This window comes from Lactuca saligna, chromosome 3 (assembly GCF_052625555.1).
Source record: "Lactuca saligna cultivar CGN05327 chromosome 3, ASM5262555v1, whole genome shotgun sequence".
Taxonomy (NCBI): Eukaryota; Viridiplantae; Streptophyta; class Magnoliopsida; order Asterales; family Asteraceae; genus Lactuca; species Lactuca saligna.
The window spans coordinates 199,799,075-199,813,558 of NC_136419.1; positions in this window are offsets into that span (position 1 = coordinate 199,799,075).

The following is a 14,484-nucleotide window of genomic DNA, read 5'->3' on the forward strand; positions in this document are numbered from 1 at the left end:
CTGTTTTTTAATATTCATAGATGTTCTTCCTACTAATGGGTGAAATTCTATCTCTTGCAATATGATAATAGTTGTTTGATCTTTTTCAAGATAGCACTAAATTTGACTATAACCCTACTAAAACATATAACGAATGGGAATTAAATTATCAACCAGGGCCATATCCCATAATTCTAATCGGCCATGGAAACAGAAACTACATAGCATTATCAACAAGAAAGAAATTTTGGATGAATATCATCTGTAATCCGAACAACATACCATAACAAATATTGACGTAATACCTAACTTAGATAACCACTTTCTTTTCTTCATTATCGCATCTCCTGTTTTTCCATACCCTAGGACGCCAAAACTCCTCGTTTTCCATGATTACCACCTCACATTTGCGAATTTGCCTCCATTTTTTTGATTTTCACAATTTAAACTTTACCACTCTCTCCTAAATCCTAATCGATTAACATGATAATGCCTTTTTTGTATTGGGTTATTGATGATACAAGGCCCACATCTGATGTATGAAAACTGAGCCTCGATTTGATTTTCCTCTGTGCATAGTTTTCTTTTCTCTCCTCTCTATCTTATGTTTTCAATCATGTCGTCTATCCAGGGCCGGTCCAAACATATATGGGGCCCAGGGCGAAAAGAAAAACATGGCCCCTCAAATACAAATATAATAAAGATTTAAAAAAATATCATTACTGTTCAATATAGAAGTTTTCGATTATAAATAAAAAACAAACTAAATTGTTTATATTTTGAGCTAAATTGAGTTTCAACCAACTTTAAGTCCTCAAAATCATTTAGGTAATAATTTTTTTTTATATATATAAACTACATAGCCCATAAATTTTGGGCCCTCTTGAATCGTGGGCCCTGGGCAATCACCCAGGTTGCCCACCATCTGGATCGGCTCTGCGTCTATCTTCCCAGGTGTTTATCTCTCTCTACACCAACCCCTCTCGATTTGATATTCATGTGTCTCGGTTTCTCGTCCTCGTATGGATCTATATCTATAAGGGTAGAATATGACGGGATTCCGGAGGGAAAATTAAGTAATCGCGCCATCAGGAAAACTAAAATTTTGAAATAAAATATAATTATATGCATTTATAATAATTGAGTTTTTTTATCAGTTTCTATTATTTATTTTTTGGAAAGGAACATCCTTAACGAAAGTTTCGGGCTAACTTCGTGCACCGATTAATTCTTTGCTGCAAACATAAGGTTGTGCCTTATGATCTTCATGATTATGGGGTTGAGCAGTGTCGGAATTTGAGCATGTATTAATAGGTTATCCAATATATCATTTCTCTCATGTTTGTTTTACAAAATGTTTTTAGAAAGAAAAAAAAATGTGAAATGAATTGCAATTGTTTATAATGGTTGGTTCACATAGAATGAAATATGTTTTGTGTTTGGTTTGGTTCGCATAGAATGAAATATGTTTTTTGTTTTGTTTTGCAAATTTGTCAACGTCATTGAAAATTAATTAGGTAATATAACCAAAATGATATTTTATTGATTTTTTTTGTAATTTTTTATTATTTAAAAAAATGATAAAACTTCCATTTATTAATTTTCACCCATTCAAACCTACATGGGCTTATTCATGTGGGCGAGTGTGTGTAGGTGTAGGTGTAGGGTGGGATGATGTCGGTGTTGGTGTTTTGGAATAAGCCTTTTATCTTAGGTTTGTAAGTGTGAGCATGGGTGTGGTGAGGCTGGTGTGTGGGGGTGTTTGTGTGGGTGTGGCGGTGAGGTCGGTGCGAGATTCTTGCAACGCATTTAACCAAGAAGGTTGAAGAAATAAGTGAATATATAAAATTAATCAAAGAGCTAACTTGCAAAAATTTATTGATGTTGCATCTAGAAGGATGAATGTTGTATAGATAGTGAATGTCATACGCATAAAGCCAAAAAATAGCAAGATTCTTACAATGCATTTGACTATAGCTAATAGAGCTTATATGTTTCCTGAAGAAATACTATTGGTTGAGATGGTAAAGTATTACGATAACGAGTGACAAGAAATGATGGTTTTTACCATGTTTGATCTCTCAATACAAAGTTTAAGTTTTATAGTAAAACTATGTAAATCATTTCATGAATGTTTCCATTTATATAAACAATTTCTACATCCATCTAATGTAGATATGGGTCAAAACGAACCATAAGTGCACCAACACCAATATGGTTGTAAACGTGAAACATAACCAACATATTAACACCAATATGATTGAAAATTTTCAAGATAACCAACATATATTCAAGTAACCTAAAGTGCACTAAAAAATACATAGATTAAGGTTGGCTCCGCACATATCTTACACTTTACAAAAAATTAACCTACAACACCTTCACATTTTCACTCTCATCTTGATTTTATCATTTTTTATGTATAGGGACCTCCTTGTTTGTATAATATGTGAATACATGAAATTTTGAACTTCCACCTTTTTTTTTTGAAGGTTTGACCCACCCTGAATGGTTTTAGATGAAGCTCCCCATGTGTGCATGTAGTTGACCTACTCAAGTCCTTAAGGAGTGTCTTCCTATTATATTCGTGAAATTCTGCAAAGTGATAATCATCACTATCAACAACTTCTGACTCTTCATCAACTATGTCATTTCCTGTAGTTGTGATATTATTTTTTAAAATTCCATGTTCATATACATCCACAACAATGTGGAATTCACTCCTATCTACATCCACATCAAGTTGTATGTTACACCCCTATACATTGTAGTCACCATCATCATAATCATCTCCATTGTTTTTAGAACCATATATACTCTCAATAAAGAAAGCATGTCCATTGTCACTATAGAAAACATCTCCGGTATCATCACTCACCATTCCATCTAGGATACCCACTCCTACTTGAGTTTCATAACAATTTTGGGCATTGTACTCAATATCACACTCGTAAAAAATGAATACTCCTCTAAAAATGGTTCAATCCAAAAATGTGGAAGTATCCCAATTTTGGTGGCGCAAATCATTTCGCCCGAAACGGAAAAGGGCGCAGTTTTGCCGGCCAAACATATGACCCAATTGTGTTTAATTAGTTTGACAAATTTTCCTAATAGTTTGAAAATTGTCCTTCCAGTCTTTATCGAAAGTAGAGTCTTCATCGTATTCGTAGTCTATTGCACATAATAAAATTTTATTGTTAAAATTCAGAAGTATGGGTTGAAAAAAGTTAGTTTATTGATATTGACTAAAAAATAGTAACTTTTTATAGTAATATTTTTTTAATATAAAACCCTAATGATTTTGAATTATATGACAATATCTATTAAAATTATATAATTTAATGGATGCTACCCACCAGTGTTGTAAATCAAAGTAAGAGAAAACTTTAGGAAAACCCAAGATATTTACATAAAATCCTTAAATAAACCATTATATTATTTATTTTTTTGTATACTAAAACATTTATATTTTTTTCAAAATGACTAATTTAAGGCTTTGAGTTTGGTAAACCATGGAAAGAAAAAATGATAGGTAATCGATTCTCAACGATTTGATGGTTAATTTTCATTAGATTAAAAATTTTCAAAAAGATAAGGGTTTTGATGCACTAAAAAAAATAATATAGTGGTTTTTCTAATGCTTATATAAAAATAGATTTTCTAAAGTCAAAAAAACATAATAAGACTTTCAGAAAATATACAGGTTTCAGTGCACTAAAAAATAATGTAGTTATTTTTTTAAGAAGTCAAAACTGAAAAAACGATCCATGTGGTATGCATTTTTTCTGATGTTTAGCCCAAACCTCGATATTTTTAGCTTCGTAGTCCTTTTGAACTAGTTTCATTGAAGATTTGGTCCTTCAGTAAACTAAAATGACTTTAATACCCTTGGGTATTTATTTTCTATTTTTCTTTCATTTTTCAAGTCTAATACTTATTTACTAATTTTAATAATAAAAATGTAAGAGGCCCATCTCTCTCTCTCTCTCTCTCTCTCTCTCTCTCTCTTTCTCTCTCTCTCTCTCTCTCATCCTTACTTTTTTTCCACACAAAGTCATCCTCTCATCCTTTGTTCTTTCATACACAAACATATAACCACCCATCACTTTCGGTCACCTCTAGTCCACCTGCCATTAATCTGTCCAAAGCTATTTCTTGACATCTGCATTCTTCACTGCAAAAATATTACTCATTCCTAATTAACACACAATAATTCACATATTTCAGTATCCATGATCACGATTCACCAAGAACTCTTTGAAATATAATCACTTTTTTTACATTATTTCAATGAAAAAAAAGCATAAATGATATTGACATCTTTAAAAAAAATCACAAGACAGCGAAGAAATTATCTAGGGTAGTGATTGAGAGGTATTAGTGGAAGATGACTCCAGATTTCCATACAAACAATAAGGTTTTGGAGGAAGTTGCAATCATCCCTTCGAATTCACATGAGGAACAAGATTGTGGATTTCAAACTTGTAGATAAAATCGCATATGAAATTATACACACCATTAACAAGAACCAAAGACGAAATCAAGAACCATTCATCCCAAAATCTTTCCTCGTCTCTCTGTTTCTCTCTCTAAAATCCTTCCTATTTTACCAATCCATGTGACATTTTGTTTTCGGCCTAGAATCAACATCTAACACCTTTACGAAGTGTATCTAAAAATAACACAAACCTCCAACCACCGCCACTTCCTATCAATGAACATGACCTGAAGAAACATAAAACATTTGAAAAAATTGATGTTTTTTATGTTTATTACATTTATGGAAAAATCTATTGCATTCAGAGATGGAATAGTTAATTAATGTTATAATTTTAATCATAGATTTAGACATATTGGTTTCAATGGATGACATCTAGGTACAGTTAATCCCAATCGGTGGTGGTGATAGCAGCGGTAGCTAGATAATCGATGGATGGAGAGGATGGAAAAGATAAAGCATATGGGGTTCAATGAATCAAATTTAGGTACAAACAAAATTTGAATTGTTTGTGGTTTGTTCAAATTTCGATGGTTGATGTTGCTTCCATTGTAATAGAAGTCTCAATTGTTTTCAACTAAAACAAGATGTGTTTGATTTGCAAATGGGGGAGAGATGGGGGCCCTTCTTTATTTGGTTTTACTTTTCAAATTTTAAATATAAAGGGAAATGTTTAAGAAAATATAAAAACAAATTAAAATGGTAGATTAGTCTTTTCAACTAGAATGTGGACTAATTCTATAGGCAAACTATATTAAAAGGACCATGAAACCAAAAAAGTTGAGGTTTGGACTAAACCCAAAAAGAATGCATACCACAGGGACCATTTTTGTAATTTTGTATTTTAATAATTAAATAAAAATATATTGGGTTTCTTATGTGGTTTTCCCTAAAATTAAATATAATTCTCAATTCAGTGTTATTATTAAGATTATGTATAATTAATTTATCAATTATTTATTTAAACTTTTATATAAGGTAATGTAATGTAATTTATAGGTTATATAACTTATAATTATTATTGTTGTTAATTAATTTACAAATTATTTATTTAGAAAATTTCCAATTATTAAAATTTTTTTGTATATTTGTTAAAGTGACGATATTCATTAAATTTTGCGCCCATTCAAATTCCTCATAAAAATCCAAATAGTATTACCTAAAAAAATTTCTAGGCATACAATCAAATTAATATATATATATATATATATATATATATATATATATATATATATATATATATATATATATATATATATATATATATATATATATATATATATTAAGACAATATGACATATGCCACCTTACAATTAAAAATCCTAACTAATAGCAATTAAAATACAAAAAAATAAATAAATAAATAAATAAAATAATGAAATCCATAACACGTGAACTAACAAATATTAAATTAAATGCAATGAAACAAATAAACTGTAAATATGTCTTTAATTTGTAATAATTTACAACCCACAAAGACATTAGAAAGTTAAGGCATTTGAGTATATACATTGGTTCTATTTGCCTACTCATGAGATTAATTTTAAGTCTTTTCTCCTACTATAAAAACAATGATACAATCATAAATATTTCTTGAATTTGTCAAAATATACTTATAAATAAACCTAAAAATGTCAGTTGCTTGGTTCTTGGTTCTTGAGCAATAACTTGCAGCCTCATTAATTTCTTCATTTCTTTTGGATTTAATAATCCTTAATTTCTTTATTTTGTGGTTTTTGAATAAAATGATGTAATAGGAAATTAAAAATAAAAAATAAAAAACTTGGAATTTTGACAACAGTAGGGACCAAGATCATAATAAAAACAAATAGTACGAACCTTCCAAGTTTAAAAAAAAATAAGTTAGGAACGAAGCGCGCAAATTACCCCATACCATAGGGACCATTCATGAAATTTACTCTAAAATATAATTATATGCATTTACAATAATAGAATTTTTTTTTATCAGTTTCTATTATTTTTTTTTAGAGGAACTTCCTTAACGAAAGTTTTGGGCTACCGTTCGTGCAGGAATTAATTCTTTGCTGCAAACAAAAGGCTATGCCTCATGACCTTCATGATTATGGGGTTGAGTAGTGTCAGAATTTGAACATGTATCATTAGGTTATCCAATATATCATTTCACTCATGTTTGCTTTACAAAATGTTTTTAGAAAGAAAAAAACTATGAAATCAATTGCAATTATTCATATGTTTGGTTCACATAGAATGAAATATGTTTTCTATTTGGTTTGGTTTACATAGAATGAAATATGTTTTTTTTTGTTTGCAAATTTTCAACGTCAATGGAAGCTAATTAGGTAATATAACCAAAATGATATTTTATTGATCTTTTGTAATTTGTTATTATTTAAAAAAAATGATAAAACTTCCATTTATTAATTTTTACCCATTCAAACCTACATGGGCTTATTCATGTGGGCGAGTGTGTAGGTGTAGGTGTAGGGTGGGATGACGTCGGTGTTGGTGTTTTGGCATAAAACTTTTATTGTAGGTGTGTAAGTGTGAGCGTGGGTGTCATGAGGCTGGTGTGTGGGGGTGTTTTTGTGGGTGTGGCGGTGAGTTTGGTGCGAGAATCTTACAATGCATTTACCCAAGAAGGTTTAGGAAATAAGTGAATAAATGATATAAATCAAAGAGCTAACTTGCATAAATTTATTGATATAGAGCTTATATGTTTCCTAAAGAAATACTATTGGTTGAGATGTTAAAGTATTACGATAACAAGTGACAAGAGATGATGGTTTTTACCGTGTTTGATCTCTCAATACAAAGTTTAAGTTTTATAGATAAACTGTGTAAATCATTTCATGAATGTCTCCATTTAGAAATACAAATTTTACATCCATCTAATGTAGATATGGGTCAAAACGAGCCATAAGTGCACCAACACCAATATGGTTGTAACGTGAAACATAACCAACATATTAACACCAATATGATTGCAAATTTGCAAGATAACCAACATATATTCAAGTGACCTCAAGTCATTTGCTGTAGTTGTGATATGATTATTTAAAATTCCATGTTCATATACATCCACAACACTGTGGAATTCACTTATGTGTACTTTCATATTAAGTTGTATGTTACACTCCTATACATTACACTCACTATTATCATAATCGTCTCCACTATTTTCAGAACGATATATACTCTCAATAAAGAAAGCATGTCCACTCTCATTATAGAAAACATCTCCAGTATCATCACTCACCATTCCATCTAGAATACCCAGTCCTACTTTAGTTTCACAACCATTTTGGACATTGTACTAAATATCACACTCATAAAAGACTGAATACTCATCTAAAAATGGTTCAAATTCATCAACTCTCACATTATAGACCCCCCAACAGCTTGACATCATAAAAAACTGAATACTCCTCTAAAAATGGAAATTGCAATCAACATCATAACATTCCACATGTTCTTCAGACTTAACTTCATGATTAACAAAATTACCCTTAGATACTTCTTCTCGAGTTTTAGTTTCATCTTTAATGACCAGTATCTTTTTTTTATATGTTACCCATGGTATCTCCTTCATTCACATCAATGACATTACTTTGTTGGCTAAACATCGATCCATGTTGTTCAGAACTCTTTTCCATGCCGTGGACATGCATTTTTCCCAAAATTCATTTTGGCTTCAAGTACCCCTAACTTTTTGTTTCAACTTTGTGTTCAATGATGTCACAATATGAAATTTTTAGACCTAGCAAAGCCTAAACCCAAACCTAGTACAAGTGAATCTACATTGCACTCCTCGTTGCATTGTATCCTCTATGGCCTTAAGGGCTTGTTTAGAAGCTTGTAACTAAGCTTGGATTGAAAACTAAATTAGTTTAAGCTTGTATAATTCAAGTATTAAAAAAGGAAAAGGGTTAAAACAATAAATATTCACCATTAAATGGTGAATTCGGTCAAGGAATAAAAACAAATGAGAAATCGGTTTTAGGAATCAAAATATCAACTTGATTTCGGTTCTTACACTTCTAGAACATTAAGAATTCGGTCCATAATCCAAAGAAACAAAAGAGAATTTGGTCATGGAAAGGAATTGATTCAAGAATTTGGTTTCTAGAATCTTTTCTAATATTGTTTTCGGTCCTAAATTCAATACAAGAAGTGTGTTCGGTCTAGGTGTGACCGAATTCACTTTCTATTGGACCACCATAACCGAATTCTCCATTCCCTTTAGACCAAGAAACCGATTTCCTCCCATGATAATCCCTTTGACACACTTTCCTAAGCTTACATTTAGCGCCTCATAAGTTCCTTCACATATAAGTCACAACTTAGATCTATTTCTCTCATTTCCCACAAGCACTAAACGAAAACCTTCTCATTCTCTCTCAAATTTGCCTTCACAATATCATTCTCAGTAAACTTCTCATTCTACAAACTCTCTCAAGTATCATCCTTCATATCCATCTTCAAAGTAGTTAGAAACTAAGTCCCTGGATATTCAATCTTCAAACTTGATTTCCTTTGAGTACATAGTAAGGTCTTATGATCTAAGTATCTTTATATTATATTTCATTCTAGTTTCAAATATATTCACACACTATTTTGTGTTTTAAAACCATTAGGAACACGACATCTTTCCCGTAATCTAGTCTGAATGTCACCGTTTCTATTTTGTATTCAAAACCGTTACCACACATAAGGTAAGTTCATACCCCCAATATTTTTCTAAGCTTTTTCAATGTTTTAGGGGTGGGGGGAGGGGGAATATAAGTGAAACACAAGAAATTGTGTGTTTAAAAGTATAATTTACTTATTATGTTTTCTTACCGTTAATTATGACTTCCGCCTTACTTCATGTTCCTTGTTTGGTTGTGGGCTTAGGGCAGATTCACACATTCAACTGTCTATTCAATATGTATTATATATAATTTTTATTCCCTAAATGATTGCAGAAGGAATAGACACGGTCATTGTCACAACTAGCATTTTAGCTAGGAAATTCTATTCTAGTGTAATCATCCAACTATTGTAAAACATATACTCTAAGTAAATATCACTCATTGCTCATTTAAATTCACCTCTCATGTTCAACAAAGAGTCTGAAACCCTGAGAACCCTGGTTTAAGTCCATTATGGACTAGAATTTTCTTATTGGGCCTAATGGACCAATAAGCATTTAATTCAACTATATTGGGCTTAGAAACCCTATTTGGATTCTAATTGGACCCAATTCATAAATCTATAATATTTTGGATCATTTGGGCCTAGAATGATTCATTCTAACCTGATGGGCCTTATTGGGCCATAAATGGATTAATTAGCCCTAATGGGCCATAAACTCATTCCTTTATACCATATTGGGCCGTGAACATCAATGAATGCCCAATGGGCCGAAAATTATTATTGGGCCTAGGAAATTCGAACAAAACCAAGAAATTAAGCCCAACACCATTTTTCCTTCATTCCATTAGGCCATTCTCGGCCCAAGTAAAAAAAAAGGAAAAAAAAAGAGAAAAGAGAAAGGAAGGGGAGGATTTCTTAACCCTTTACACATAATCTTTATTTGTTGGGTATCCATGCAAGGGTGCATGTACCCATGCACCTATCACACCACCATTAATCAACTCCATATCTCTCCCCTCTCTTCTTCTACTCACGACTGAGAGCAAGAAACACACACACACACACATCTTCAATATTTCTTTCAAAACTCTCTCAAACACTCAACAACACCCTCTTTCCTTTCATCCAAATTTTCGAGAATTCCAAGTGTTTCAAGAAGATCTTCACCAAAGATCATCAATCCTAGGTAAGTCATCGTCACATCCAAGCAAAGTAACTTCATTATTATGCTAGATCACTCCTCAATATTTTTTTGTGATCATACTCTTAGAAAACCCCCTAAGTTCAAGATCTACTCAAGGAAGACTTGCTAGGGCCGAAACCTCCATCTTTTCTTCACCAAACCAAGAACAAACAAGCAAGGTGAGTTCATACCCCCTTGTTTTCGGTTTTCATATGATTTTTGGGGGATAATGCAAGTAAAATGTGTAGATCTATGTGTTATGTGCATGTATTGTGTGATTTCTTAGTTTATTTTGTAAAAATGTGTTAGATCTTAACAATCTCGATATTTTAAGTAACCTTGAGCAAAGATCCATGAACTAAGACACTTTATACATAATATTATTGCTCCTTCTTGTCTTATCTTGAAAATTTTGTCTCTTAGGTCTACCGGGTGTCAAAATTCCTTCACACACGTGGAATATGCTGTATATATTCCATTTGTAAAGTAATACCCAAACTTATATTCATGTACATTCACTGTGAAAGGAGCATCTGGTGGCTTTCCTAGCAAAATATCCTTGAATATTGGTTACTGATCAAGAACATTTACATCGTTGTTGGAACCTGCAACCCTAAAAAAAAGTATGCCAAATCCATAATTCTTGGGAAGAAATAACCTCTAATACCAACAAAGGCGTTCCATGATGATCACTTTATTATTGGCCTTTCCACACCATGGGACAATTTATCCATATCCACTTTGTGAAATCAATGCTTCCAAGAATACTTTGAAAACTCTGTCTTTGTTTGTGCGCCACATATAGTTGTTTCATATCATTCAATGGTGATTTGCGCAACTAACTATCATCAAAGGTTTCAACACCTCTTTACAATCTATAGAAACTTTCTCAGGCAATTCTCTCGGAAACTCTCATATAATCGTTAAGTGAATCGGGTGACTCCCCCATATCCATAATCTTAATCGTCGAAACACATTTATGTAACCATGTGAAACCTCACTTACCTCTAGCATCGTACCTCATTTGGAAAAGTTCATACTTAAGCATATATTTAATAGGTAAAAATGTGTATTTATTTTATCAAAAAGCTACATTATAATTTACAAAACTTGAAAGAAACAATACCAGCTTTCCAATGTGTTGACTATCCGTTCAAACACATTTTTTCACAAACAAACCTTCTTTTGAAATCGCTAGGTTGGCAGACACAATTATCCGAAAAATAATCGTTAACTAGACATCTATACCCTTCTTCATGGTCTCAGTTTAACGTCGCTCATCATGTAATTAGTGGAGCGTGATCTAGTTGTAGAATACAAGTACATCATAGTCGCAAAGATATTGACATCGTGGTTATCATCTTTAAACGTTTGAAAAGGATCAAATGGATCCATTTTTTATTTTGAATAATTGAAAGTTTATATGAAATAGAAAGAAAGAAAAGAAAGTGGTAAAAATTGGTATTGTTTTTATGTCTTTATATGTGAGTTAAATTGAAAAAAAAAAAATTACTTTGTGATCGTTCCTCAACGGTCTAAATTGTGACCGATTGCAAGCCAATTTCAATTTGTTGCCTCTCGTTTCCATGAAAACACACAACATAAAGGCTAAAAATGCCCAAGTGGGCGATGTTGCACACTATAACGTCCACATATTCAGTTTAGTCAATTTAGAGACAATAAACGTCAAAAAATGACTTTTCAATGGAAGAATGCTAAAATCCGAGGTATAACGAAGAAGTTATGACCTGTCGAAGTTTTGCGGCAAAATCGGCACGACTCCGCATAACGTAAAAAGTGAGTTTTTGATAAATTACTTTTTAGCCTTATAAATCAAAACTAAAGTCGTAGTATACTTTAAACCGAGAACTTGCATAAAAACGTCTAAATCTAACTTCATATAAGGAAGTTAAGATCTCGAAGTCTATGTGTTATATGCATGTCTTGTGTGATTTCTTAGTTTATTTTGTAAAAATGTATTAGATCTTAACAATCTCGATATTTTAAGTAACCTTGAGCAAAGATCCATGAACTAAGAAACTTTATACATCATATTATCGTTCCTTCTTGTCTTATCTTGAAAATTTTGTCTCTTGGGTCTACCGGGTGTCAAAATGCCTTCACAAACGTGGAATACGATGTATATATTCCATTTGTAAAGTAATACCCAAACTTATATTCATGTACATGCACTGTGAAAGGAGCATCTGGTGGCTTTCCTGGCAAAAGATCCTTGAATATTGGTTACTGATCAAGAACGTTTACATCATTGTTGGAACCTGCAACCCTAAAAAAAGTATGCCAAATCCATAATTCTTGGGAAGTAACAACCTCTAATACCAACGAAGGCGTTCCATGATGATCAGCTTATTATTGGCCTTGCCACACCATGGGACAATTTATCCATATCCACTTTGTGAAATCAGTGCTTCCAAGAATACTTTGAAAACTCTGTCTTTGTATTTGCACCACATATAGTTGTTTCATATCATTCAATGGCAATTTGCGCAACTATTTATCATCAAAGGTTGAAAACCCTTGAAATTAGGGTTTCATCCAGACTGGCAGACTCGCCGAGTAGCCCACTTAAATCGGGTGCAAATCCCGTCTTTACTCGACGAGTGGGGTTGCTGACTCGTCGAGTACCCCCCTTAAGAAATGAAAATTACTTTATTTAAATCACATACCAGAGAATGGGGCATTACAATTTGAGCTTATAGTGTTGAATATTACATGTTGATACACCATAAACTCGAGATTTACAAGTCTCATGTTTTATAGACTAAATTTATCCTCTGGATAATCGCATGCTTAATACTTATGTATTGAAATACTTGTGTAAAAATGTATTTATCATATGTAGCTTCATAAAAAATCATGATGCACATGTTCATTAACACATTTGTTATACAAAAATTTGTGGACATGGGTTTGGTCACTCAAAATTTTCGAAATCATAGTGTATATATATATATATATATATATATATATATATATATATATATATATATATATCCATGTACTTTTGGATACATACATACTCCCCTTTAAAAAATCTACACTTATATTTGGATAAAATATTGTGTTTATCATTTATGGTGTTACAAAAGTCGTGACAGATTTGAGTTAAACTTAAACAGCATATTTTGTGTTATAAACTTGCAAAAATCGGTAAAAAGGATGTTAAAAATAATCACAAAGTTTGATATTTTACTAAAAATAATGTTATTAGTAAAATACTCATAAACTTGTTTATCATCATTTTTGGATGGTTTATAACCCAAGATAAGATGATACTTATGCAACATATGTTACAACTAGACACATTCACTAAAGTCTATTTATATAATATGTTGTAAATGGTTTAACAGAAATCATATACAAAACAATTTTATGATAGAAAAATGTGTGTGTCATAAACTGTCTGACATAAAACTTATATTGCATGAGTAATAAGTTGTGTGTCACGAATTTACACTAGTACAGGTATTTCATTATACAATAAATAGATTCGAAATTTGTGTAAATTCGTTAATGCTCTAGTGAGACACTGTATTCACCATACCTACCTAGTGTACACTCTATGTCTTATAGTTATAGCCAGAGTCTCCTGGAGGGAGAACGAGATAATTGTGTATAGATCTATACGGGGATTGACACCCACACCTAAGTTGTTCGCTACAGCTAGACGGGCCCAGTCTAGGGTGACAAATATGTTACTGCATCCGACACCTGAAGAACGTCATGACAGGCATAACAGTCATATCAAGCCTTGTTATAATGACTTACATAGTGATTAACAACACTATCTTGATTTAAAAATAAAAAATAAAAAATAAAAAAAATAAAAAAAACCTTACACTTCATTGGTTTTTATATATTATAAAACTAAACACCATTTCAGTACTTTGTTAACACTAATCCAGTCTTATGGTTTATGACTACTGTTTCATACAATCAACAAATATGGGAGTTTTGGGGAACATATATTCACATGATTTAAAGGAAAAGTGCATACATATATTCTTGGTTTTGGAAACAAACATACAATTCACTTTTATGGAAAATATTGGATATTCTGGAAACATACAAAATTTTTGTCAAGAAAAACATATACAAACTATTTTCATAATAAAATGCTTATGAACTCACCAATATTCTATGTTGAAGCTTTTCAAAACGACTTGTATTATAAGGAAACTAGTAA